The 26,820-nt window shown below is 40.1% G+C and overlaps 1 long non-coding RNA gene across 2 annotated transcripts in view; it reads right to left on the bottom strand.

Moving 5' to 3' along the window:
- The window catches only part of LOC147367528 (uncharacterized), a 70,119-nt gene that overhangs the window by 17,854 nt on the left and 25,445 nt on the right, over window positions 1-26,820 (bottom strand). For both annotated transcript variants that reach the window (XR_015170171.1, XR_015170172.1), the window contains exons 2-3: window positions 21,498-21,554; window positions 21,279-21,410 (exon numbers count right to left, since the gene is read on the bottom strand). This is a non-coding gene — a long non-coding RNA (uncharacterized LOC147367528). The remainder of the gene's footprint in view (window positions 1-21,278; window positions 21,411-21,497; window positions 21,555-26,820) is intronic.

Here is a 26,820-nt window from a genome sequence, read left to right as displayed (position 1 = left end):
GCTCTAATCAGCTGCATGACATTGTGTGATGGAACATCCACAGTTGCATAATGCTGCATGTCCCTCCCTTCCTCCCACTGAGGCAAAAAGCATTTGTAGAGGATTGTTTTGGAAAGGTTGTTCCCAGGTCTCTGTGTACTGGCCAGGGTTTAACCTCAAGTTTATAGAACTCCTGGGATTCTTCATGGAAGCTGTAATGACAGTCCAAGTTGAAATCTGCTGTGCTGGGCAAGAAAACCACAAACCCTGTCTAGGCTTTTTATCAGCCAGGCCCTGCCTTTAAAAGATAAGCCCCTCCTAGGCAGAGGTCAGGGTTAGAACAAGTGATGGCAGCTTAGCCTCTGGCCAAAACTCTCAAGAACTAGGATGGATGCGGCTCAAAGCAAAGTTTGGATGCACACATCAAGTTCACTCTTAATACCATTTTCATTTTAACTCACTACTAACTTATTTAACATCGAGTTAATACCCACTGAGGTAGCTAACCAGATTGTCTGAACAGAATTGTAAAGTGCCTCTGAGCCCTTGATAACCATTAGCTTGCTTTGGGTTTTTTTTTTTTTTTTCCTTTGAAAAAATATTTTCTTATCTTAAAATAATCTTTTTCTTTATTAGACATTTTTTTAAATTATAAAAATAATGAAATATTTAAAAATAAATATTTTTTCAAATTTCCACAAGATGTATGAATAAAAAGCTGTCCAACATGTCCATGTGTGTCTTTCATAACTCTGACTAAGCACATATATATACACATGTTACAAGTCCAAGCTTGTTCTGCTTGGAGGAGGAAACAGACAGAGCTGGACTCCATCTTAGGCCAGGATGAGAACATTAGGCTACGCATAGTCACCCTCCCAATAGACTCTGAACTTTGTGTCCGGTGTCTATAGAAATGGCATACCAATAGAAAACCAACCCCCAGATAAAAGAGCCTCAGGACTTGTACTTGGACTCTCCATTGCCTAAAAGAATATGCTAATTATCTCTGTAACAGAACAAAGTGGTAAACTTCATTCTGTTTATCGGGATATGACCACAGGCCTATTGATAAATATCCACCGTATATCTAGTCTTGTGACACATGAATCATGGGTTAACTTTGATCATATCTCTCTTTTACCTTGTCCAGACTAGTTTCAAGGAATTTGGGGAGGTGGGTTTGAGCAAGTACACTTAGGGTATATAAGGTTTTCACAAAAACTGGTCGGGGTCCTTGGCTAAGAGGAGACTCTGCCTTGGGCCCACCGGTGTAATAAACTGCACTCCACTATCTGCATTGTCCTTCTGAGTGAGTTTGTTTCCTGGAATGCGTGGCTACAACATGCTTACCACATGACGGGCCAATAAATAGAGAAATGAGGTTTGGGGTCAAAGAACAATGACTGTCTTCAAAAAGCCAGAGGTTCGAGAAGATAGCAGGCTAATGTCTTAGAGAACCACTTTACCTGAGTTAGAATTTAGACCTCTTTTTATACTAAAAGGGGGAGAAGGTGTAGCTGATCGTTGCAAACTTCTTGGTGTCAGAATCCTTTGTTCTTGCAACTGTCCATAGAGGTCAGATGACAATGCTCCAGTAAACCTCCAACAAGACAAATGTTATTCTCTGCTCTGCAACTCTTTATCTCTAAATAAATGGGAAAGGGTTATACCTTTAAAAGTCAGAGCCTTAAGAATGAACTATCCTGTATATTTCAGACTATAGGCAACAGTCTTAACTGGAAGCAAAAGCAATAGAATACAAAGGTTAAGTAAAACAAACAAACAAACAAACAAAAACAGGTCTAATATGGGGTCAGATTTGTCCTTCCCTATTACAGAAGTACCTGCGAATACAAAAGCATACATATACATATAGATGGGTTCACTAACAATTGATTGGATAACTTCTGTTGTACAATCTAAAATAATACTATCTCCATTACTTTGATATTTTCTTTTTCAATCTATACAATTGTGTCTAGGTTGGTTTCTCAAATTCTAATCCTTTTTTCCTACTTCTTTATACACACAAGTTAATTTTACATAAATGAAATCATATCATCTTTGACAAATATCTGTTTTAATGTAGTCTTTTTCTTTCTTTTTCTCTTGTCCTCATTTTTCCTATCCTCACAATTTCTCAGTATCCCATATCAGTAGACTAAAATTATTGTCTTTATTTTTCTCTATGTTTATATCATCATAAACACACATCTGGAGCTTTGCTGATCCATCTTCATATTACAAATTGGATCATTTTACAGATTCCTCTGCACATTTTACTTTCTCATTCTATAATACTTTCTCAACTATATCTCTAAGCTCATTGTTTTTGGTATCTAAAAATATACCTCGGTGAGGTGATACCAACAATTTCACCAGATTTTCTCCTACCACTTTTTGTTTTTAGCTTGCATTTGTGTTTTATTTTTAATTTTTCCTTAACTAACAAAGCTTTGGTAAATTTGTTTCTAAATGTAACTTTCCATATTGATGATTTAATTTCTAAGGACTACAGTCATCGCAGTAGACTTCTAGGTTGGAAACCATGTGAATTTTTTAATTTTAATGCAGGTCAGGAAGCAACAGACAGACCTGGACATGAAACAACAGACTGGTTCCAAATAAGAAAAGGAGTACGTCAAGGCTGTATATTGTCACCCTACTTATTTAACTTTTATGCAGAGTACATCATGAGAAACGCTGGGCTGGAAGACGCATAAGCTGGAATCAAGTTTGTTGGGAGAAATATCAATAATCTCAGATATGCAGATGACACCACCCTTATGGCAGAAAGTGAAGAAGAACTAAGGAGCCTCTTGATGAAAGTGAAAGAAGAGATTGAAAAAGTTGGCTTACAGCTCAACATTCAGAAAACTAAGATCATGGCATCTGGTCCCATCACTTCATGGGAAATAGAGGGAGAAACAGTGGAAACAGTGGCTGACTTTATTTTTGGGGGCTCCAAAATCACTGCAGATGGTGACTGCAGCCATGAAATTAAAAGAAACTTACTCCTTGGAAGGAAAGTTATGACCAACCTAGATAGCATATTCAAAAGCAGAGACATTACTTTGCCAACAAAGGTCTGTCTAGTCAAGGCTATGGTTTTTCCAGTGGTCATGTATGGATGTGAGAGTTGGACTGTGAAGAAAGCTGAGCACTGAACAATTGATGCTTTTGAACTGTGGTGTTGGAGAAGACTCTTGAGAGTCCCTTGGACTGCAAGGAGATCCAACCAGTCCATCCTAAAGGAGATCAATCCTGCGTGTTCATTGGAAGGACTGATGCTGAAGCTGAAACTCCAATACTTGGGCCACCTGATGCGAAGAGCTGACTCATTTGAAAAGCCCCTGATACTGCGAAAGATTGAGGGCAGGAGGAGATCAGATCAGATCAGATCAGTCACTCAGTCGTGTCCGACTCTTTTCGACTCCATGAATCACAGCACGCCAGGCCTCCCTGTCCATCACCAACTCCCAGAGTTCACTCAGACTCACGTCCATCGAGTCAGTGATGCCATCCAGCCATCTCATCCTCTGTCGTCCCCTTCTCCTCCTGCCCCTAATCCCTCCCAGCATCAGAGTCTTTTCCAATGAGTCAACTCTTCGCATGAGGTGGCCAAAGTACTGGAGTTTCAGCTTTAGCATCATTCCTTCCAAAGAAATCCCAGGGCTGATCTCCTTCAGAATGGACTGGTTGGATCTCCTTGCAGTCCAAAGGACTCTCAAGAGTCTTCTCCAACAACACAGTTCAAAAGCATCAATTCTTCGGCGCTCAGCCTTTTTCACAGTCCAACTCTCACATCTATACATGACCACAGGAAAAACCATAGCCTTGACTATGTTGGCAACCTTTGTTGCCAAAGGTTGCCAACCTTTGTTGGCAAAGTAATGTCTCTGCTTTCGAATATGCTATCTAGGTTGGTCATAACCTTCCTTCCAAGGAGTAAGCGTCTTTTAAGGGGACAACAAGGAATGAGATGGCTGGATGGCAACACCGACTCGATAGACGTGAGTTTGGGTGAACTCCGGGAGTTGGTGATGGACAGGGAGGCCTGGCGTGCTGCGGTTCATGGGGTTGCAAAGAGTCGGACATGACTGAGCGACTGAACTGACTAAATTAGTGGTTTCCTGGTTATTTCCATAAATAAGGTATTAATTCACCTTGTTACTAGCCATGCATAAGTATTACAGTCTTTTAAATTTTGCCAGTGGTATTTATTACTTTATTTGTATTTGTGTGTGATTTTTAAATTTGTTATTCAAATGTAGTTGATTTACAATATTATATTGGCTTTAGATATATAACAGGGTGGTTCCACTTTTTTATTAATTATACTCTATCTAAGGTTATAAAATATTGGCTACATTCCCTGTGCTATACAATATATCCTTATAGCTTATGTTCGTTGTCACTTTAATCTGTTTTCCTAATTACCATTGTGTTTGAGCATCTCTCATAACTCTTTTAGTTGTTTTGATTCACTCATCTATAAATAACCAATATTTTTATTTGGTAATTTATTTTGATTGCTTTTTCTAAGTTTTCTCTCAAGTGACACACCTACAAGGTACACAGAAAACACATGGAATGTAGAGTCAGGGTCCAAAATAACTGGGATGTGACTACAGTTAACAATACTCTACTGTAAATTTGAAAGTTGCTAAGAGTAGATCTTAATTTAACTCAGATGACCACTATTACTGTGGGCAAGAATCCCTTAGAAGAAATGGAGTACCCATCATAGTCAACAAAGGGTCTGAAATGCAGTACTTGGATGCAATCCCAAAAACTACAGAATGATCTCTGTTCATTTCCAGGGCAAATCATTCAATATCAGTAATTCAGTAATCCAAGTCTATGTAATCCAAGTAATTCAATATCATTCAGTAATCCAGGTCTATGCCTGGACCAGTAATGCTGAAGAAGCTGAAGTTGAATGGTTCTATGAAGATCTACAAGATCTTCAGAACTAATACCCCCACCACCCAAAAAAAAAAGTCCTTTTCATTATAGGGGACTGGAATGCCAAAGTAGGAAGTCAAGAAATACCTGGAGTAACAGGCAAATTTGGCCCTGGAGTACAGAATGAAGCAGGGCAAAGGCTAATAGAGTTTTGCCAAGAGAATGAACTGGACATAGCAAACACCCTCTTCCAACAACACAAGAGAAGACTCTACACATGGACATCACCAGATGGTCAACACTGAAATCAGATTGATTATATTCTTTGCAGCCAAAGATGGAGAAGCTCTATACAGTCAGCAAAAACAAGAATGGAAGCTGACTGTGGCTCACATTATGAACTCCTTATTGCAAAATTCAGACTTAAATTGAAGAAAAGTAGGAAAAAACCACTACTTTGGTTTTCAGGTATGGTTTCATGAACATTCATCAAATCCCTTAGGATTGTACAGTGGAAGTGCCAAATAGATTCAAAAGATTAGATCTGATAGACAGAGTGCCTGAAGAACTCTGGATGGAGGTTAGTGACATTGTACAGGAGGCAGTGATCAAGACCATTCCCCAAGAAAAAGAAATGCAAAAAGGCAAAATTTGAGGAGGCCTTACAAATAGCCTTAATTTTTTTAATTTTTTTATTTTAATTGGAGGTTAATTACTTTACCATATTGTATTGCTTTTGCCATACATTAACATGAATCTGCCACGGGTGTACACGTGCTCCCCATCCTGAATCCCCCTCCCACCTCCCTCCCTGTACCATCCCTCTGGGTCATCCCAGTGCACCAGCCCCAAGCATCCTGTATCCTGCATCAAACCCGGACTGGTGATTCATTTCTTATATGATATTATATATGTTTCAATGCCATTCTCCCAAATCATCCCACCGTCTCCCTCTCCCAAAGAGTCCAAAAGACTGTTCTATACATCTGTGTCTCTTTTGCTGTCTCGCATACAGGGTTATTGTTACCATCTTTCTAAATTCCATATATATGCGTTAGTATACTGTATTGGTGTTTTTCTTTCTGGCTTACTTCACTCTGTATAATAGGCTCCAGTTTCATCCACCTCATTAGAACTGATTCAAATGTATTCTTTTTAATGACTGAGTAATACTCCATTGTGTATATGTACCACAGCTTTCTTATCCATTCATCTGCTGATGGACATCTAGGTTGCTTCCATGTCCTGGCTATTATAAACAGTGCTGCAATGAACACTGGGGTACACGTGTCTCTTTCAATTCTGGTTTCCTCAGTGTGTATGCCCAGAAGTGGGATTGCTGGGTCATAAGGCAGTTCTATTTCCAGTTTTTTAAGGAATCTCCACACTGTTCTCCATAGTGGCTGTACTAGTTTGCATTCCCACCAACAGTGTAAGAGGGTTCCCTTTTCTCCACACCCTCTCCAGCATTTATTGCTTGTAGACTTTTGGATCGCAGCCATTCTGACTGGTGTGAAATGGTACCTCATTGTGGTTTTGATTTGCATTTCTCTGATAATGAGTGATGTTGAGCATCTTTTCATGTGTTTGTTAGCCATCTGTATGTCTTCTTTGGAGAAATGTCTATTTAGTTCTTTGGCCCATTTTTTGATTGGGTCATTTATTTTTCTGGAATTGAGCTGCAGGAGTTGCTTGTATATTTTTGAGATTAATTTTTGTCAGTTGCTTCATTTGCTATTATTTTCTCCCATTCTGAAGGCTGTCTTTTCACCTTGCTTATAGTTTCCTTTGTTGTGCAGAAGCTTTTAATTTTAATTAGGTCCCATTTGTTTATTTTTGCTTTTATTTCCAATATTCTGGGAGGTGGGTCATAGAGGATCCTGCTGTGATTTATGTCAGAGAGTGTTTTGCCTATGTTCTCCTCTAGCAGTTTTAAAAAGAGAAACAAAAGGCAAAGGAGAAAAAGAAAGATATATCCATTTGAATGCAGAGTTCCAAAGAATAGCAAGGACAAATAAGAAAGCCTTCCTCAGTGACCAGTGCAAAGAAATAGAGGAAAACAATAGAATGGGAAAGACTAGAGATCTCTTCAAGAAACTCGGTGATACCAAGGGAACATTTCATGCAAAGATGGGCTCAATAAAGGACAGAAACGGTATGGACCTGACAGAAACAGAAGATATTAAGAAGTGGCAAAAATACACAGAAGAACTATACAAAAAAGATCTTCATGACCCAGATAATCACGATGGTGTGATCACTCACCTAGAGCCAGACATCCTGGAATGTGAAGTCAAGTGGGCCTTAGGAAGCATCACTATGAACAAAGCTAGTGGAGGTGATGGAATTCCAGCTGAGCTATTTCAAATCCTAAAAGAAGATGCTATGAAAGTGCTATACTCTATGCCAGCAAATTTGGAAAACTCAGCAGTGGCCACAGGATTTGGAAAGGTCAGTTTTCATTTCAATCCCAAAGAAAGACATTGCCAAAGAATGTTCAAACTACTGCACAATTGCACTCATCTCACACACTAGCAAAATATTGCTCAAAATTCTTCAAGCCAGGCTTCAGCAGTATGTGAACTGTGAACTTCCAGATGTTCAAGCTGGATTTAGAAAAGACAGAGGAACCAGAGATCAAATTGCCAACATCCATTGGATCATCAAAAAAGCAAAAGAGTTCCAGATAAACATCTACTTCTGCTTTATTGACTGTGCCAAAGCCTTTGACTGTGTGGCTAACAACAAACTGTGGAAAATTCTTCAAGAGATGGGAATATCAGACCATCCAACCTGCCTCATGAGAAACCTATATGCAGCTCAAGAAACAACAGTTAGAACTGGACATGGAACAACAGACTGGTTCCAAATCAGGAAAGGAGTACATCAAGGACATATATTGTCACCCTGTTTATTTAACTTATATGCAAAGTACATTATGAGAAACACTGGGCTGGAGGAAACACAAGCTAGAATCAAGATTGCCAGGAGAAATATCAATAAATCAGTTATGCAGATGGCACCCTTATGAGTGAAAGTGAAGAAGAACTAAAGAATCTTTTGATGAAAGTGAAAGAGGCGAGTGAAAAAGTTGGCTTAAAGCTCAACACTCAGAAAACTAAGATCATGGCATCTGGTCCAATCACTTCATGGCAAATAGATGGGGAAACAATGGAAACAGTAACAGACTTATTTGGGGGGGCTCCAAAATAACTGCAGATGGTGATGGCAGCTATGAAATTAAAAGACACTTATTCCTTGGAAGAAAAGTTATGCTTAACCTGGACAGCATATTAAAAAGCATAGACATTAGTTTGCCAACAAAGGTCCGTCTAGTCAAGGCTATGGTTTTTCCAGCAGTCATGTATGGATGTGAGAGTTGGACTGTTAAGAAAGCTGAGTGCTGAAGAATTGATGCTTTTGAAGTGTGGTGTTGGAGAAGACTCTTGAGAGTCCCTAGGACTGCAAGGAGATCCAACCAGTCCATCCTAAAGGAAATCAGTCCTGGGTGTTTATTGGAAGGACTGATGTTGAAGCTGAAACTCCAATACTTTGGCCACCTGATGCAAAGAGCTGACTCATTTGAAAAGACCTGGATGCTGGGAAAGATTGAAGGTGGGAGGAGAAGGAGATGACAGAGGATGATATGGTTGGATGGCATCACCAACTCAATGGACATGAGTTTGAGTAAATTCCGGGAGTTGATAATGGACAGGGAGGCCTCGTATCCTGAGTCCATGGGGTTGCAAAGAGTTAGACACGATTACGTATATCAAAACATTATGTTGCATACCTGAAACTAATATAATGCTATATGTCAATTGTATGACTATTAAAAAATACAAGGACAACTGGTAAGAACATGTGCACATAAAAGTGTTGGGGGATGGGAATTGCAGTTAATTTTGCTAAAAGCCTGGCGATAACTGGAAAGGAGTCCTACTTTTCACATTGATCTGAGTATCCACATTAGGACATCCTCCTCTTTCTTGGCCATGAACTCCTGAGAGTTCAAGTGCTGAACTGAACTGGCCTAAATTGTGCAAGTTTGGTGGAAGGAAAGAAAACAGAAAATAAAGAAGGAAGGGAAAGGAAAATAGCATGTGGAGAATGCTTGCCTTGAGCCAGAGACTGGAGTATGCACTTTATAGATGTATTCCCACTTATTCCTTCTAGATAAGTTAGATTTTCACCTCTATAGAGTCTCAGAGATATCAGATAACTTGGTCCTGCATCATTCAGCTGGTGAGGGATGAACCTAGAAGGATGACCCAGATCTGTCTCATTCCCATATGTATGCCCTTTCTTGGCCAAAATGGAAATATCAGTGGAAATGTGAGTCTATGGCCTGCACAGAAAAGTCAGGTAGATGCAGGTTTCCATGCCCACCATCCAGAGGAACCTTGTTTGTAGCTTTGGGTTCTACTTTCCTAATATCTCCATTCCCATAGTCAATATCATCTTCATATGGCGAACCAATTCGAATCTGGCAATTCAGTTTCACTTGGCGTTTTTGATCTTCAATACTTGAGACTCTCTTGCGGGCATTACTTTAAGTGAGATCAGTGAGACTGAGAAAGACAAATACTATGTGATTTCACTTAGATATGGAATCTAAAGAAGCCAAACTCATAAAAACAGAGAATTGTGTTTAGTAGGGGCTAGGGATGGGAGAATTAGGGAGATGTTGTTTAAGGGTACAAACTGGCAGCTAGTAGATAAATAACTTTTAGAGACCTAGCATGCAGCAGGGTGATCATAGAAAACAATCCTGTATTATAAACTTCACCGTTACTGAGGGACTAGTCTTAACTGTTCTTATCATGAAAGAAAATGAAAACTATGTGTCATGACAGAAGTATTAGCTATCACCAGAGGCGGCTGCGACCAGCGCACTAAGCGCAGGAGGCTGCGCGCAGCCGAGAGGAGCTACCCCACGTCCGAGGTCAGGGGCAGAAGCCGGGAGGACCCCATGCCCGAAGGGCGGCAGCCAAGAGGAGTTACCCCACATCCGAGGTCAGGGGCAGCGGCAGAGAGTGCCAGACTGCGACGGCACAGGAACGGCCGAGAGGAGCTACCCCACGTCCGAGGTCAGGGGCAGCAAGGAGAGGAGCTACCCCACGCCCCCAAGCCTGAGGCCAGGGGCGGCAGGTGGGAGGAGCTACCACTCGCCCCCACGCCCGAGACCAGGGGCTGCGGCCGGGAGGAGAAACCCCATGCCCGAGGCCAGGGGGAGCAGCCGGGAGGACCCCATGGCAGAAGGGCGGCAGCCAAGAAGGGTTACCCCACGCCCGAGGCCAGGGGCTGCAGCCGGGAGGAGAAACCCCATGCCCGAGGCCAGGGGCAGCAGCCGGGAGGACCAACCCCACGTCCAAGGAGCCGTGGCTGCATGGGCGCAGGCAGGCCTAGAGGAGCTATCCATGTTGAAGGTCAGGAAGGGCAGCGGTGAGGAGATACCCCTCATCCAAGGTAAGGAGCAGCGGCTGTGCTTTGCTGGAGCAGCCATGAAGAGATACCCCACGCCCAAGGTAAGAGAAACCCAAGTAAGACGGTAGGTATTGCAAGAGGGCATCAGAGGGCAGACATACTGAAACCATACTCACAGAAAACTAGTCAATCTAATCACACTAGGACCACAGCCTTGTCTAACTCACTGAAACTAAGCCATGCCCATGGGGGCAACCCAAGATGGGCGGGTCATGGTGGAGAGATCTGACAGAATGTGGTCCACTGGAGAAGGGAATGGCAAACCACTTCAGTATTCTTGCCTTGAGAACCCCATGAACAGTATGAAAAGGCAAAATGATAGGATACTGAAAGAGGAACTCCCCAGGTCAGTAGGTGTCCAATATGCTACTGGAGATCAGTGGAGAAATAACTCCAGAAAGAATGAAGGGATGGAGCCAAAGCAAAAACAATACCCAGCTGTGGATGTGACTGGTGATAGAAGCAAAGTCTGATGCTGTAAACAGCAATATTGCATAGGAACCTGGACTGTCAGGTCCATGAATCAAGGCAAATTGGAAGTGGTCAAACAAGAGATGGCAGAGTGAATGTCGACATTCTAGGAATCAGTGAACTGAAATGGACTGGAATGGGTGAATTTAACTCAGATGACCATTATATCTATTACTGTGGGCAGGAATCCCTCAGAAGAAATGGAGTAGCCATCATGGTCAACAAAAGAGTCTGAAATGCAATACTTGGATGCAATCTCAAAAACGACAGAATGATCTGTTTGTTTCCAAGACAAACCATTCAATATCACAGTACTCCAAGTCTATGCCCCAACCAGTAACACTGAAGAAGCTGAAGTTGAACGGTTTTATGAAGATCTACAAGACCTTTTAGAACTAACACCCAAAAAAGATGTCCTTTTCATTATGGGGGACTGGAATGCAACAGTAGGAAGTCAAGAAACACCTGGAATAACAGGCAAATTTGGCCTTGGAATACGGAATGAAGCAGGGCAAGGACCAATAGAGTTTTGCCAGGAAAATGCACTGGTCATAGCAAACACCCTCTTCCAACAACACAAGAGAAGATTTTATATATGGACATTACCAGACAGTCAACACAAAAATCAGATTGATTATATTCTTTTCAGCCAAAGATGGAGAAGCTCTATACAGTCAGTGAAAACAAGACCAGGAGCTGACTGTGGTTCAGATCATAAACTCCTTATTGCCAAATTCAGACTTAAATTGAAGAATGGAGGGAAAACCACTAGACCATTCAGGTATGACCTAAATCAAATTCCTTATGATTATACAGTGGAAGTGACAAATAGATTTAAGAGCCTAGATCTGACAGATAGAGTGCCTGATGAACTATGGAATTACGTTCATGACATTGTACAGGAGACAGGGATCAAGACCATCCTCATGGAAAAGAAATGCAAAAAAGCAAAATGGCTGTCTGGGGAGGCCTTACAAATAGCTGTGAAAAGAAGAGAAGCAAAAAGCAAAGGAGAAAAGGAAAGATATAAGCATCTGAATGCAGAGTTCCAAAGAATAGCAAGAAGAGATAAAAAAGCCTTCTTCAGTGATCAATGCAAAGAAATAGAGGAAAACAACAGAATGGGAAAGACTAGAGATCTCTTCAAGAAAATTAGAGATACCAAGGGAACATTTCATGCAAAGATGGGCTCGATAAAGGACAGAAATGGTATGGACCTGACAGAAGCAGAAAATATTAAGAAGAGGTGGCAAGAATACACAGAAGAACTATACAAAAAAGATCTCCATGACCCAGATAATCACGATGGTGTGATCACTCACCTAGAACCAGACATCCTGCAATGGAAAGTCAAGTAGGCTTTAGGAAGCATCACTAGGAACAAAGCTAGTGGAGGTGATGGAATTCCAGTGGGGCTATTTCAAATCCTGAAAGATGATGCTGTCAAAGTGCTGCACTCAATATGCCAGGAAATTTGTAAAACTCAGCAGTGGCCACAGGACAGGAAAAGGTCTGTTTTCATTACAATCCCAAAGAAAGGCAATCCCAAAGAATGCTCAAACTACCGCACAATTGCACTCATCTCAATGCTAGCAAAGTAATGCTCAAAATTCTAACAGAAACAGAAGATATTAAGAAGAGATGGCAAGAATACACAGAAGAACTCTACAAAAAAGATCTTCATGACCCAGATAATCACGAGGGTGTGATCACTGACCTAGAGCCAGACATCCTGGAATGTGAAGTCAAGTGGGCCTTAGAAAGCATCACTACGAACAAAGCTAGTGGAGGTGATGGAATTCCAGTTGAGCTATTCCAAATCCTGAAAGATGATGCTGTGAAAGTGCTGCACTCAATATGCCAGCAAATTTGAAAGACTCAGCAGTGGCCACAGGACTGGAAAAGGTCAGTTTTTATTCCAATCCCAATGAAAGGCAATGCCAAAGAATGTTCAAACTACTGCACAATTGCACTCATCTCACACGCTAGTAAAGTAATGCTCAAAATTCTCCAAACCAGGCTTCAGCAATATGTGAACCATGAGCCTCCTGATGTTCAAGCTGGTTTTAGAAAAACAGAGGAACCAGAGATCAAATTGCCAACATCCGCTGGATCATCGAAAAAGCAAGAGAGTTCCAGATAAACATCTACTTCTGCTTTATTGAGTATGCCAAGGCCTTTGACTGTGTGGATCACAATAAAGTGTGGAAAATTCTGAAAGAGATGGGAATACCAGACCACCTGATCTGCCTCTTGAGAAATTTGTATGCAGGTCAGGAAGCAACAGTTAGAACTGGACATGGAACAACAGACTGGTTCCAAATAGGAAAAGGAGTACGTCAAGGCTGTATATTGTCACCCTGTTTATTTAACTTCTATGCAGAGTACATCATGAGAAACACTGGACTGGAAGAAACACAAGCTGGAATCAAGGTTGCCGGGAGAAATCTCAATAACCTCAGATATGCAGATGATACCACCCTTATGGCAGAAAGTGAAGAGGAACTCAAAAGCCTCTTGATGAAAGTGAAAGTGGAGAGTGAAAAAGTTGGCTTAAAGCTCAACATTCAGAAAATGAAGATCATGGCATCTGGTCCCATCACTTCATGGGAAATAGATGGGGAAACAGTTGAAACAGTGTCAGACTTTATTTTGGGGGGCTCCCAAATCACTGCAGATGGTGACTTCAGCCATGAAATCAAAAGACGCTTACTCCTTGGAAGGAAAGTTATGACCAACCTAGATAGCATATTCAAAAGCAGAGACTTTATTTTGGCAACAAAGGTTCGTCTAGTCAAGGCTATGGTTTTTCCTGTGGTCATGTATGGATGTGAGAGTTGGACTGTGAAGAAGACTCAGCGCCAAAGAATTGATGCTTTTGAACTGTGGTGTTGGAGAAGACTCTTGAGAGAGTCCCTTGGACTGCAAAGAGATCCAACCAGTCCATTCTGAAGGAGATCAGCCCTGGGATTTCTTTGGAAGGACTGATGTTGAAGCTGAAACTCCAGTACTTTGGCCACCTCATTCGAAGAGTTGACTCATTGGAAAAGACTCTGATGCTGGAAGGGATTGAGGGCAGGAGGAGAAGCGGACGACAGAGGATGAGATGGCTGGATGGCATCACTGACTCGATGGATGTAAGTCTGGGTAAACTCCGGGAGTTGGTGATGGACAGGGAGGCCTGGTGTGCTGTGATTCATGGGGTTGCAAAGAGTCGGACACGACTGAGCGACTGAACTAAACTGAATTGAGAGTGGTCCTCATACTGCAATATATAAATGCATCAAATCATTACATTGTATACCTTAAACTTACACAGTGCTATAATTCAAATATATCTCAGTTTTTAAAAGACTCTCTTGCATGTAAATCTTCTTTAGAGTGGGTGGTTTTAGAATCACCGAGATGTATTTGAATAATTAACTTCAACATTCATATTTGATAGTTTGAATAATCAATAAGATATGTTTAAAAGTCCAAATTTGTCTTTAAATAATACAAAATATACTTCTCCTTTTTAAGAATTTTTATATTTCCTTAGTAACTTTTAACTGGTGTTAAAAACACGATACATGCATATTGTCACTATTTTAGATATCCCCAGTAAATAACTGAATGTGCATAAAATAAACTGAATTACCCTATGTATGGAGACCCATAATCAGTTAATCCATTAAAAAGTTTACTTAGCACTTTTTGGATTAGATTAAAAACCTGTATATTTAAACACTTTCCCTGAAGAAATATTTTCCTTTTTTTTTTTTTTTTGCCTTAAGGAGAAGATGAAATAGTTTGAAAATAATAAAGAGAACTTACAATTTTTAAAAAATCATGAAGATAAACAAATTAAAAACAAATATTCATATTGCCACAGACTGAATATCTCAGTTTCTGGACAGCTGGTGATTACAACCAAATTTATCATTTACCAATTACCATTACACAATACATTCTTGTAACGAAAGACCATTACATAAAAGGACAAATGTTAGGCATTATCCAAAGGAATGTCCTTGGAGTAACAGCTTCAGATGCCAATTTAGATATAGCCCATCTATTAAGAGGACTTCAAAGGAATACTGGGAGGGGTTTTGGGGTAGAGATTGTTATTTTCTCCATTTTCAACTTAACAGTTACCTCACTAATCAGTCCTCTTGGTCTTGTCTTCCTTTAAACTAATTCTGATTTTTCCTTTCAAAGAAATCCACAAGTATCTCATACTGGAATGAAATCCAATCATTCAAGATTAATTCTCTGTTCAGAACCTGAGAAAATAAACTTAATATATAAAGCATTCTTGGATTTTTCCATGAAGTAATTGATTGTGCAAAATAGAAAGTATTAGTCATAATATGAAGTTATCAGCCCTATGCTAGAGAAGACATAAAACAGCCCATCCAGCTGTCTCAAAGGTTCTAAGAGGCAGACACTCAGTTGAAACATTTGCTTTGACTTCTCATTTGATTGTCAAGCCTTATTACATAATGGTGATTTGTGTTCCACACTAATTAGCTAAGAGGTTTGGACATTAATCTGCTACTCAATAAGCAGCACTCTGCAATGAGGTGGTTTTTGAAAAAGACCAGTTCTGGCTTTACTGGTCTAGGGTCTATCAGGCTGAGGAGATATGTACACAGGCTCCTGAATGTCAGCTGAAGACATTAGACTTTACACTTTTACACAGAGAGTACTTTCCTCCTGGTTCTCTCTATGCCTTGTGGCCACATCATCCAAGAGCAAGCAGGGTGAGGTGAAGAAAGTGGGGAATATCATGTACAGAACTTCAGTAAAAAGGAACTTGAATGTAACTGATAGGAACCAGTATCCAGAATATATAAAGAACTCTTACAACTCAATAATAAAAAGACTAATAACCCAGTTAAGATAGGGTTAATCCATGTCCTTCCAAAAAAGATATATGAGTGACGAAGAAGCACATAAAAAGGTGCTTGACATTATTAGTCATTAAGGAAATACAAATAAAAACCATAATTAGATATCACTTCACACTACTAGATGGTTAAAATAAAAAAGTCAGGTAACAACAAATGTTGGCAAAGATGTGGAGGAACTGAAACCTTCATTCATTGATGATGATAATATAAAATGGTATTTTAGAAAATAGTCTAGCAATTCTTTAAAACATAAAAGTAGAGTTACCATATAACCGTGTAATTTCATTCCCAGATATGTACTCAAAGAAGAAAACAAACATTCACCCAAAAATATGCACACAAATGTTTATAGCAACATTATTTATAATGGCCAAAGGTGGGAACAACACAAAGGTTCATCAACTGATAAATGGATAAATAAAATGAGGTATAGACTTAAGATGGAATATTATTCAGTATAGAAAGGAATAAAGTACTGATATACATTATAACATAGATAAACCTTGAAGACATTATGCTAAGTGGAAGAAACCAACCACAAAAGACCACATATTATATGATTTCATTAATACAAATATCCAGAATGGGGGAATCTGTAGAAACAAGCTGTGGACAGAGAGTAGTTCAGCTCAGTTCAGTCGCTCAGTTGTGTCCAACTCTTTGTGACCCCATGGACTGCAGCATGCCAGGCCTCCCTATCCATCACCAGCTCCTAGAGTTTACTCAAACTCATGTCCATTGAGTCAGTAATGCCATCCAACCATCTCATCCTCTGTCGTCCCCTTCTCCTCCCACCTTCAATCCCTCCCAGCATCAGGGTCTTTGCAAATGAGTCAGTTCTTCACATCAGGTGGCCAAAGTATTGGAGTTCAGCTTCAACATCAGTCCTTCCAATGAACACCCAGGACTGATCTCCTTTAGGATGGACTGGTTGGATCTCCTCGCAGTCCAAGGGACTCGCAAGAGTCTTCTCCAACACCATAGTTCAAAAGCATCAATTCTTCAGCACTTGGTTGTCTTTATAGTCCAACTCTCACATCCATACATGACTACTGGAAAAACCATAGCCTTGACAGAGAGTAGACTAGTGGTTTATTGTATCTGGAGGAGGAGGAGGGATAGGATGGTGATAGATAAAAGCCATGAAATTTATTTTTGAGGTGATAAAAATGTTCTAAAATTGTGCTAATGGTTGCACATATCTGTGAATATGCTAAAAACCCCAGAATTATTTACTTCAAATGTGTGAATTATGGTGAATTATATATTAACAAACCTTTTTTTTTTTTAAAGGAAATATAAGGAAGCTGTGAGTATAAGAAACACTCAATGGCTGCCCCAGGTAGAAGTGAATGGCAGGAGGACATAGGAAAGGTAAGAAAGGCCATGTGGAACCCATGATCCCATCCAATGGCAAGTTAGTATAGCAAATGAGCAGCCTAAGAGTCACACAGCTGGTATGACAGCATCAGAGCCCCTTCATTCATTTAGTCATTCAACAAATGTTTACTGAACACCCTCCATGTGCCAAGTTACACGCTAAGAAGGTGGGATATACCTGTGAACAGCTGTTTGAAAAAGAGAGCGAAACATTAAAGGATGTTTACTACAGTATTGTTATGCTCTCAAAAGACCACATATTATATGATTTCATTAATATAAATGTCCAGAATGGGGGAATCTGTAGAGACAAACTATAGACAGAGAGTACAAAGGTCCGTCTAGTCAAAGCTATGGTTTTTCCAGTAGTCATGTATGGATATGAGAGTTTGACTATAAAGACAGATAAGTGCCGAAGAATTGATGCTTTTGAACTGTGATGTTGGAGCGTCACCAACCATCATCATTCTTGTCGCTCTGGGATGATGGGGAAGGACAGGGAAGCCTGGTGTGCTGCAGTCCCTCAGGTCACAAAGAAACAGACATGACTGAGCGACTGAACAACATGAACAAATTATGTTGAACCATATGAAATTACCAATTTTATAGGTCAAAATGGCCAAACACTGGCAACTTCATATTGGCAACTATATATTTAAAAATACATTGCATGTAGGCTCATCAATTGTAACAAAGGTTCCACTCTAGCTGGGGATGTTGATAATGGGGGAAGCTATGCATATGTGGAGACAGGGGGTTTATGGGAAATTTCTGTACCTTCTAATCCATTTTGCTGTGAACCTAAAACTGCTCTAAAAAAGTAAGTCTATTAAATTGTTTTAAAATGCACACAAATGTGTTTAATAGTATATGTATCTATATTTGTATATAATTCCACGAGGATAAGGAAAGATGTGAAAGATAAATACTTGCCTGTTACTATGCTAGAAGAGAGAGAACATTGTGTGTATGTGTGCATGTGTGTGTGTGTTAGGAAAGTATTAACTTTTTCTTTATATATCTTCACATTGTTTCATTTATGACAATTATGCATTATTTTCATAATTACTAAGTATAATTGACAATTACAAATAAGCAAAAGAATACAAGAGGTGCTTATGGAACCGAATCCATGATCCAGATTCACAGCCCTTTAGCTTCAAGTTGAGTTTTATGGCCAGACTGTCTAGACATAAACACCCACCACATGCTGAGGAAGTTTCATGGAAATGGGAATTAGCTGTGGATCTGGACTGTCTCGATAGCTACTCGAAAGGAAACACAATAAAAATAGTTTTGTAACATTTGTGATAAGACTACAGTACAAAGATTGATCACTAGACGTCCTCAAAGCAAGTGCTCTTTGTGAGAGTTTCTGAGGACAAAGAAGTCAGGGGTATTTTATGTGCAACATGAAATATGAGACAGGAAATCAGCAGAGATAAGATTTCAGTACGTTGATGTGTACCTTGATGGATTCCACTTTCCCTCCCTAACTGCTGAACCAAATCTCAAACATCTCGGATAGACTTAAAGCAAACAGCGTATCTTTTTTTTTTTTTTAATGAATTTCACTTTATATCATGTTCCTCCTGGGCACCCCAAAGCATTGGCAGCTTGAGAGGCATGATGGGATCGTGGTTTCAGACACAATCTCTGGGCATAGGATGCCTGGGTTCAAACCTCAGCCCTGCCACTCACTGAATTGGACAATCTCCTCTACCTTCATGTGTGTCCAGTTTCCCTACATGTTCGTCTATAAGGTGGGGATGACAATGAAGAGCTCCTCTGGGACTATTATGAGAATTAAATGTGCTTATGTAGTTAAGCACTTAAAATTGTACCTGGCATTTAAACTTTTTTTTTTTTTTTTGGCATTGAAAACTTCTCATAAAAGGTAACCCTCCTACACTATTGGTGTGAATGTGAATTGGTGTAGCCCTGTGGAAGACAGTATGGAGTTTCCTCAAAACACTAAAAATACAATTACCATATGATCTAGCAATCCCACTCCTGGGCGTATACCCAGATAAAACTTTAATTCAAAAAGATACATGCATCTCAGTGTTCATAGCAGCACAGTTTACTATAGCTAATACATGGAAGCAACATAAATGTCTATCAGCAGATGAATGGAGAAAGAAGATGTGATATAAATATATATATCAGTAAGTCTCAGTCTGTCTAATAGATCTCTAAGATAGCCCTCTGCCACACCCTCTCTTGCCCAAAACTCCTGTAGGCATGAAAGGAGGAGACCTGTTAGTGGTCTCCTCTTCCTAGCCCCCCAATTCAGGGTGCCACCACCTACTTACAGGTATATGGTCAGCTCCAAGGAAATGACAAGTGGTCTGGGTGGTTTTAGTCCTCTGATTTCTCTTTTGCATGAGGATTAGGAGCAAGTGCTTCCAAAGGAATATAACATTTTTAGGAGGCACTCAGTTGAGAATCATGCCTAACCCCAACCTCTGCCTGTGCCCCAAACATGCCCTCATAGTGAAATCCATGGCCATGGTGATACAAGGAGTTAGGGTGACCAGGTCCATGTGATGGAATGCCTGACTTCATCCATCCATTGAACACTCACTTACACATCTGCCATGTCTCTGGATGTTAATGCTCAATTTTCTCCCTAAATTATTTGAGTCTAATGCCCACGTATGAAGTGGTAACAGCAACAGGGATGACACGAAGTTGTGCGTGTTCTGTACTGCACGAAGGTACTCAACCAAGGAGGTGAGTAGGAACTGAAATCCAGCCCATGCTCCTTTTACCAAGCCAGGTACCCATGGGGCTATATCTGCCCAGGGGTACACCTTTCCCTAATGTACAAAAAAAATTTTTTTCTAGTCAAACAGAGGCCTTATGTTATACAACGTACTATAGTATCCCACTATGAATTTCACCCCCAACAGATGATACATTTGCTATTGCCTCAGTGTCCCCATCTGTCAAATGGGGACAATGCACTTCTCTGTGTTTTATGCCTTGAGATAGTCATTATAAGCAGCAAACTGCACTTACTAGAAAGAAGGTCTTCAAGGAATGTAAAGTTCATGTTAAATATTAATCATTATTTCCTCACTTTGTCCCAAGAAAGTGCTACTTAGTAGTTATGGGTTATTCCATGATCAGAGAGGAAAATAAAACTATTTTGTAGCCCTTGCCAAGGAAAGTTAATGGAAACTCTTATTCCACTACCTATGTAAAGGTCATGAGAAAGACCCACCTAGGACTAGCTGCACAGCTAAATGCCTATTTAGGGACCCAATAGAATCTTCAGATTAATTCTTCATCAACTGTGCTCTCAAGTTTTGTATGCAAACAAAGGTCATAAACAAAGCTACTAACCAATTTTCACAAAGAGATGAAGAAGAAGGGACTTTCTTTCCTTGAGAGCAGACAATGTGCCTCTCTCATCCTAGAGTTTCTGGACCTGAATTGGAGAGTGGTTGTTCAATCAAATGTTTGTTGACATTTGTGCTAAGTAATCCAATACATGCTGCCAAGTGACTAATGCTCCCCTTAGGGGAGAGATGTTGATCCAGACACAGGATCAGAAGGGTCCTAAATAATTCATATGGACTCATCTATTTTGGCTAAATCTACAGAAAAGGGACTTCAATTTCCAAGTTTAGAAACTGTCTATATCTGATCCAAATCTTACATTTTCTTATTCCAGTGTTAATAGCATCAGAAAGCATGGCTTTAAAGCAATCACTCTCATTCTACTGATCCAGACTAAAACGCTGACATCTTTAAAAGTCTGAATTTAACTATGTGAAACTTCTAGATAAATTTATCTTTCTAAGTAAAAATCTCAGTGAGCTGACGTTAGTATCATTCGGTCATTCTATGACCACTTGCTCTAAGTACAGTGCTTCTGAATTTCTTTTCAACCAATTCATCATTCAGTTATGGACTGTATTTTCAGCCTTGAAGCCAACAAGTTATTGAAGCCTTTTAGTTATTATCTAACTTAAAGAAAACATCTAGACAGTAGTAAAGAGAAAGCCAGTCCTGGGGTCCCCAACTTGGCGGCTGGCAGAATCTCTCTATCTCTAGTCATGCTTCTCTTTTCTTCCTCTGCCTCATGACCCTCCTGAGAGATAAAGAATCAGTTTGCAGAGGGGGATTCTCGTGAACAACACTCACCCAGGTTTTAAATATGTTTCCTCTGGTTTCAGTAGCATCAATTCCCGTAGCATACACAGCAACTACTCAGCCACCGAGTGACTTCATTCTTCCCCCAAGCAGATGGCTACTTAAGAACATATTTACTGCCACCTAGTGGAACCAAAACCAACACACTTTTAAAAAGCCTGTTCTATTCAATTTTTTTTGTCACTTGAATTTTTTCTCATTTTTTATCACCTTTTCTTCTTTGGAAAGGAGCCTCCATGCTGCTCTTGTTGCAGAAGCATCTCACACCTGGCAGGGGAAAAAAAAAACAATCTTTCTTGCTTTATGTACTGTCATTCTTGGTCAAAATGGAGCTGTGCCGTACAGAGAGCAAAAGCTGCCATTCCCTGGGAAGCTCCTAAGCCTCACCGACAGTGCCAGAAATTGAACCATAATCCCTGATAATTATATTTACAAGAAAGGGCTTGCCCGTAATCTCTCCAAAAAAATAATGTTATTCACATGTGTTTCGTACAGAGATCCACATATAGTAGCTTAGCCATGTCTGAATTCTGATCTTAGGCTAGAAAATGAGCTTGACCTAACAGAAGTGTTTAAATTGCCTGCCCTGCAATATATCACATCACGTGCTTTCAATGCAAGGCACGATCTGGTTTATTTTCCATTGTGTTTCCCTATCACAAAGACATTTCTATAGCTGTGTGTATCTCTATAGACGGCTTTAAGGGAAGGACTTAGGAGTAAGACTATACCCATGTTTGGATAAACATATCTGTCTGTTTTACCTCAGCCTGAACTATCTCATCATGGGAAAGTTTAAGCATGTTAAATACATACCAAAGTTTTTAAAGGGTTTGATTATAAGCAATGTGTCCGTTCTTTAAAAATACAAAGCTTTTTCACCCAGAAGAAGCTAGTTTTGTACAGTTCTCAACAGCTACTACTTTTAAAATCTAAGTAGATAACTCATATTACTGCAGCTTTGGCCTGAACGACCACGGTGGTTACTAAAACTATACGAGGTGGGCATTAAATGTGAACAGATACAGTGTAGGAAGCAGCTAGAATTATCTTCCAGCATATCTCCTTCTTTTATGAAACCTATTTTTTTTTTTTCCACTGGGAGAGAGAACTGACTCTGAACAGACTCTATGAGTTTTCTCAACACAAATCCCTTTACAAGGCCTAAGAGATTCTGGAGTTGAAAGTTCAGGAGAGGAGGTGGGGAAGAATGTGGGGCTCTCGCAGGAAAGCTCAGGAATTTAGTAATACTAATGTAAGAATATCTGCAAGGGAAAAAAGTGACACAAGACAGGCCCCAGAAAGAAAGCCAAGAAAATGCTTTTTCCCATGTTGGTCAGGAGCCCTATAAGGTTCAGTCTCGGGTTTTCAGAGTACCGTCAAAGCTAGGTGGGAACTAACAAGTCACAATTCCCCAGAGTGGAATAAATAATGCAAGGAAAATAAAGTTGAACAGACTGAAAAGTAAAATGCATTCTTGATTCTGTGTGATAGGCCCATCTTATCTCTAGGTCCTCAAGAAGAAAAATAAAAGAGAATCCAAAAGAAAGTAAGAAAAATCCATGAGCTCTTTCTGAGGAAAGAAAGTGAATCTGTCACCAAATATTTATTCAGAATGTTGTGGTGGCTAATGGTGCTGTTCACCAAAGTGATTAATCTCCTAGGTTCAGGGGAGAATTGTACTTTCCGGCTCCCAGGTCATTGGATGAGGACATGTGGTTTTGGTCAATGAGTAGAGAGCAGAAATGACATGGGCCGCTTTCAGGACAGAACACTGACTTGTTGATACAAGACTCAAGTTCTCTCTTCCCTGTGCCACAGTGGTCTGTGATTCAAGGTGGTACCTGATTAGACACCCTGGGTCTCTGAAAGAATGATCACAGCCCCCTTGCCTATGTACACTGAACGTATACTGTAAATGAGAACAAACCTTTGTGATTTAGGCCATTAACTTTTGGGAGATGTTTGTTGTTGCAGCGTTATGAAGCTAATCCTGACTGGTACATACCTGCGGTAGAAGCAACATTCTGTCTAGTTGACGTAGACAGGGGTATGTGACACAGTCTTTATGTACAGGCAATGAGTACCTAAAGCTTATAGTGGGGAGGTAGGAACGGCATTGGCTAATGTGAGAAAATCTTACATTGAAAAGCAAGTTTCTGAGATACATTCACCCCTATGTGTGTAGCACCACTGTTTACAATAGCCAAAACATGGAAACAACCTAAATGTCCATCGACAGAGAAATGGATAAAGGAGGCACATATATACAGTGGAACACTACTCAGCCATAAAGAGAACAAAATAATGCCGATTGTAGCAACATGGATGCAACTAGAGATTATCATAATAAGTGAGGTAAGTCAGAAGAGAAAGACAAATATCATATGATCCCACTTGTGTGGGGAATATAAAATATGGCAAAATGAACCTATTTACAAAACAGAAAGAGACTCAGACATAGAGAACAGACTTGTGTTTGCCAAGGGGGAGAGGGGACACCTTATTTTAAGAAAAGCACCAAAGCGTGCCCTTTGGTTCAGTTCAGTTTAGTCGCTCAATCATGTCTGACTCTTTGCGACCCCATGGACTGCAGCACGCCAGGCCTCCCTGTCCATCACCAGCTCCCAGAGTCTACCCAAGCTCATGTCCATTGAGTTGGTGATGCCATCCAACCATCTCATCCTCTGTCATCTCCTTCTCTGCCTGCCCTCAATCTTTCCCAGCATCAGGGTCTTTTCAAATGAGTCAGTTCTTTGCATCAGGTGGCCAAAGTATTGGAGTTTCAGCTTCAATATCAGTCCTTCCAATGAACACTAGGACTGATCTCCTTTAGGATGGACTGGTTGGATCTCCTTGCAGTCCAAGGGGCTCTCAAGAGTCTTCTCCAACACCACAGTTCAAAAGCATCAATACTTTAGAGCTCAGCTTTCTTTACAGTCCAACTCTCACATCCATACATGACTACTGGAAAAACCATAGCCTTGACTAGACAGACCTTTGTTGACAAAGTGATGTCTCTGCTTTTTAATAAGCTGTCTAGGTTGGTCATAACTTTCCTTCCAAGGAGTAAGCATCTTTTAATTTCATGGCTGCAGTCACCATCTGCAGTGATCCTGGAGCCCCCCAAAATAAAGTTAACCACTGTTTCCACTGTTTCCCCATCTGTTTGCCATGAAGTGATGGGACCAGATCCCATGATCTTAGTTTACTGAATGTTGAGCCTTAAGCCAACATTTTTACTCTCCTCCTTCACTTTCATCAAGAAGCTCTGAGTTCTTAATGCAAATCAAAAACCCTCCCATCTTAATCATAATTACTTTCTCAAAGAGCAAAACATTGTCTTTCATTGTGGACCTATACATACATATATATATGTATATTTACATATATTTATTTTGTGTAGATTTTGTGTGTGTGTGTATAGATGTATTTTACTGGTAAAGTCAGTTTTAAAAATCACTAGTCAGTTCCCTGTGTTTATGATAAAGGCTGTACCTTCTCATCAGTAGAAGTCATTAAGTTATTTGGAAGATTTTCAATTTTAAATGAATGTTGATATTTCCTTCCTCTTTTTAAATAATTATTTGCTTTGAATTCATCCTTAATCACTTATATTATTTTTACCCAAGTAATTTTTAAAAAACAGAATTCACTTAATATTTGTGATCAAATCTGATAATCATTGCTTCAAGCAGTCCCCATGAAAAATGACTTAGTATATGAACAAATAAAGTTAATTATTAGTTTTTACACATTCAAAGTATATTTAGGAACAAATAATGATATTAAACATAACTTTAAGCTTAAATAGTGGAGAAGGAAATGACAACCCACTCCATTATTCTTGCCTGGAGAATCCCAGGGACGGCAGAGCCTGGTGGCTGCCGTCTATGAGGTCGCAGAGAGTCGGACACGACTGAAGCGACTTAGCAGCAGTAGCAAGCTTAAATAGATATCTTAATTTCATAGAATATTCATATATAGCAATAGATACACAACTATATGAATATTTGGAGAAGGAAATGGCAACCCATTCCAGTACTCTTGCCTGGAAAATCCCATGGACAAAGGAGCCTGGTAGGCTACAGTCCATGGGTTCGCAAAGAGTTGGACACGACTGAGCGACTTCACTTTCACTTTTCATTCTCATGCACTGGAGAAGGAAATGGCAACCCACTCCAGTATTCTTGCCTGGGAATCCCAGGAAAAGAGGAGCCTGGTGGGCTGCTGTCTCTGGGGTCACACAGGGTCAGACATGACTGAAGCGACTTAGCAGCAGCAGCAGCATATGAATATTTGTCATTTTTTCCTTTCTCAAATTTCTCTCTGAAAACTTTGTACATTTAAGAAATTTGTTAAAGTAGGTTAAACCATGCTACTTTTCTTTTTTCTTGTAAATTGTATTCAGACATAACTTAACAGACATAACTTAACAGGGGCTTCCCTGGTAGCTCAGACAGTAAAGAATCTGTCTATAATGCAAGAGTCCCAGGTTTGATCCCTGGGTCAGGAAGATCCCCTGGAGAAGGAAATGGCAACCCACTCCAGTATTCTTGCCTGGAGAATTCCATGGACAGAGGATCCTGGTGACTTAAAGTCCATGGGGTCACAAAGAGTCAGGCATGACTGAGCTACTGACACTTTCATAACATACGTATAGAAAAGTTGAGGAGCCATAATTATAACACTTCAATAAATTTTCACAAAATGAAGACACACATGTAACTGGCACCCAGATCATGAAACAGAACTTGACCAGCACCCCATGGCCTCCTCCTGCCTCCTACCCCTCTTCCCAGTCACAGCCTTCTGAGAGTAACCACTAAGCTGAGCTAACCCCACGGTTTTGTTTTGTCTCTGTTTAAACTTCATATAAGTGGGATAATCCAGTATGCACTTTTTGTGACTGTTGCCTTCCTTCAATATTGTGTTTCTGAAATTCATCCCCATGGTTGCATATAGTAGCAGTTTGTTTATCGACATTGCTATATAGCACTGTATTATAGGAATATTTGTTGTTATTTAATTACTAAGTCATGTCCAACTCTTTTTGTCGGACATGCTACAATTTATTGTAGAATAAATGCTACAGTTTATTCTATTTATGCTATATATGCTACAATTTATTTCTCCATTACACTGCTGCATGGCATGTGCATACACCAAAACATTATGCCTATATATCTAAATTTCAAATTTAACGGAGCCTCCTACTTGTTGCCAGGTAACCCTTATCCTTGCCAACACTTAGCATTATCAGTAGAAGTACCTACTTTGTTTTAAAAACAAATGACTAAAACCACTCACTATCCTTGTAGAACTGCATCTACCAAACAAAAGTGAACATTTAAAAGTTGTTCAGTTTATTTGAACAGACAGGGAAACTAGTTTGTTCAAAGGTACCTCTTTAGGACTTCCCAAGTGGTCCAGTGGTTAAGAATCTGACTTCCAAAGCAGGGGACACAGGTTCTATCACTGGTTGGGGAACTAATATCCCACATGCCTCGGGGCAACTAAGCCCAAGAGATGC

The sequence above is a fragment of the Bos grunniens genome, chromosome 8 (genome assembly GCF_055505025.1).
Source record: "Bos grunniens cultivar Pamir isolate PY7600 chromosome 8, Bosgru_T2T1.0, whole genome shotgun sequence".
Taxonomy (NCBI): Eukaryota; Metazoa; Chordata; class Mammalia; order Artiodactyla; family Bovidae; genus Bos; species Bos grunniens.
Note: the sequence above shows the minus strand (reverse complement) of the source record. Positions and strands in the feature narration are given on the sequence as shown.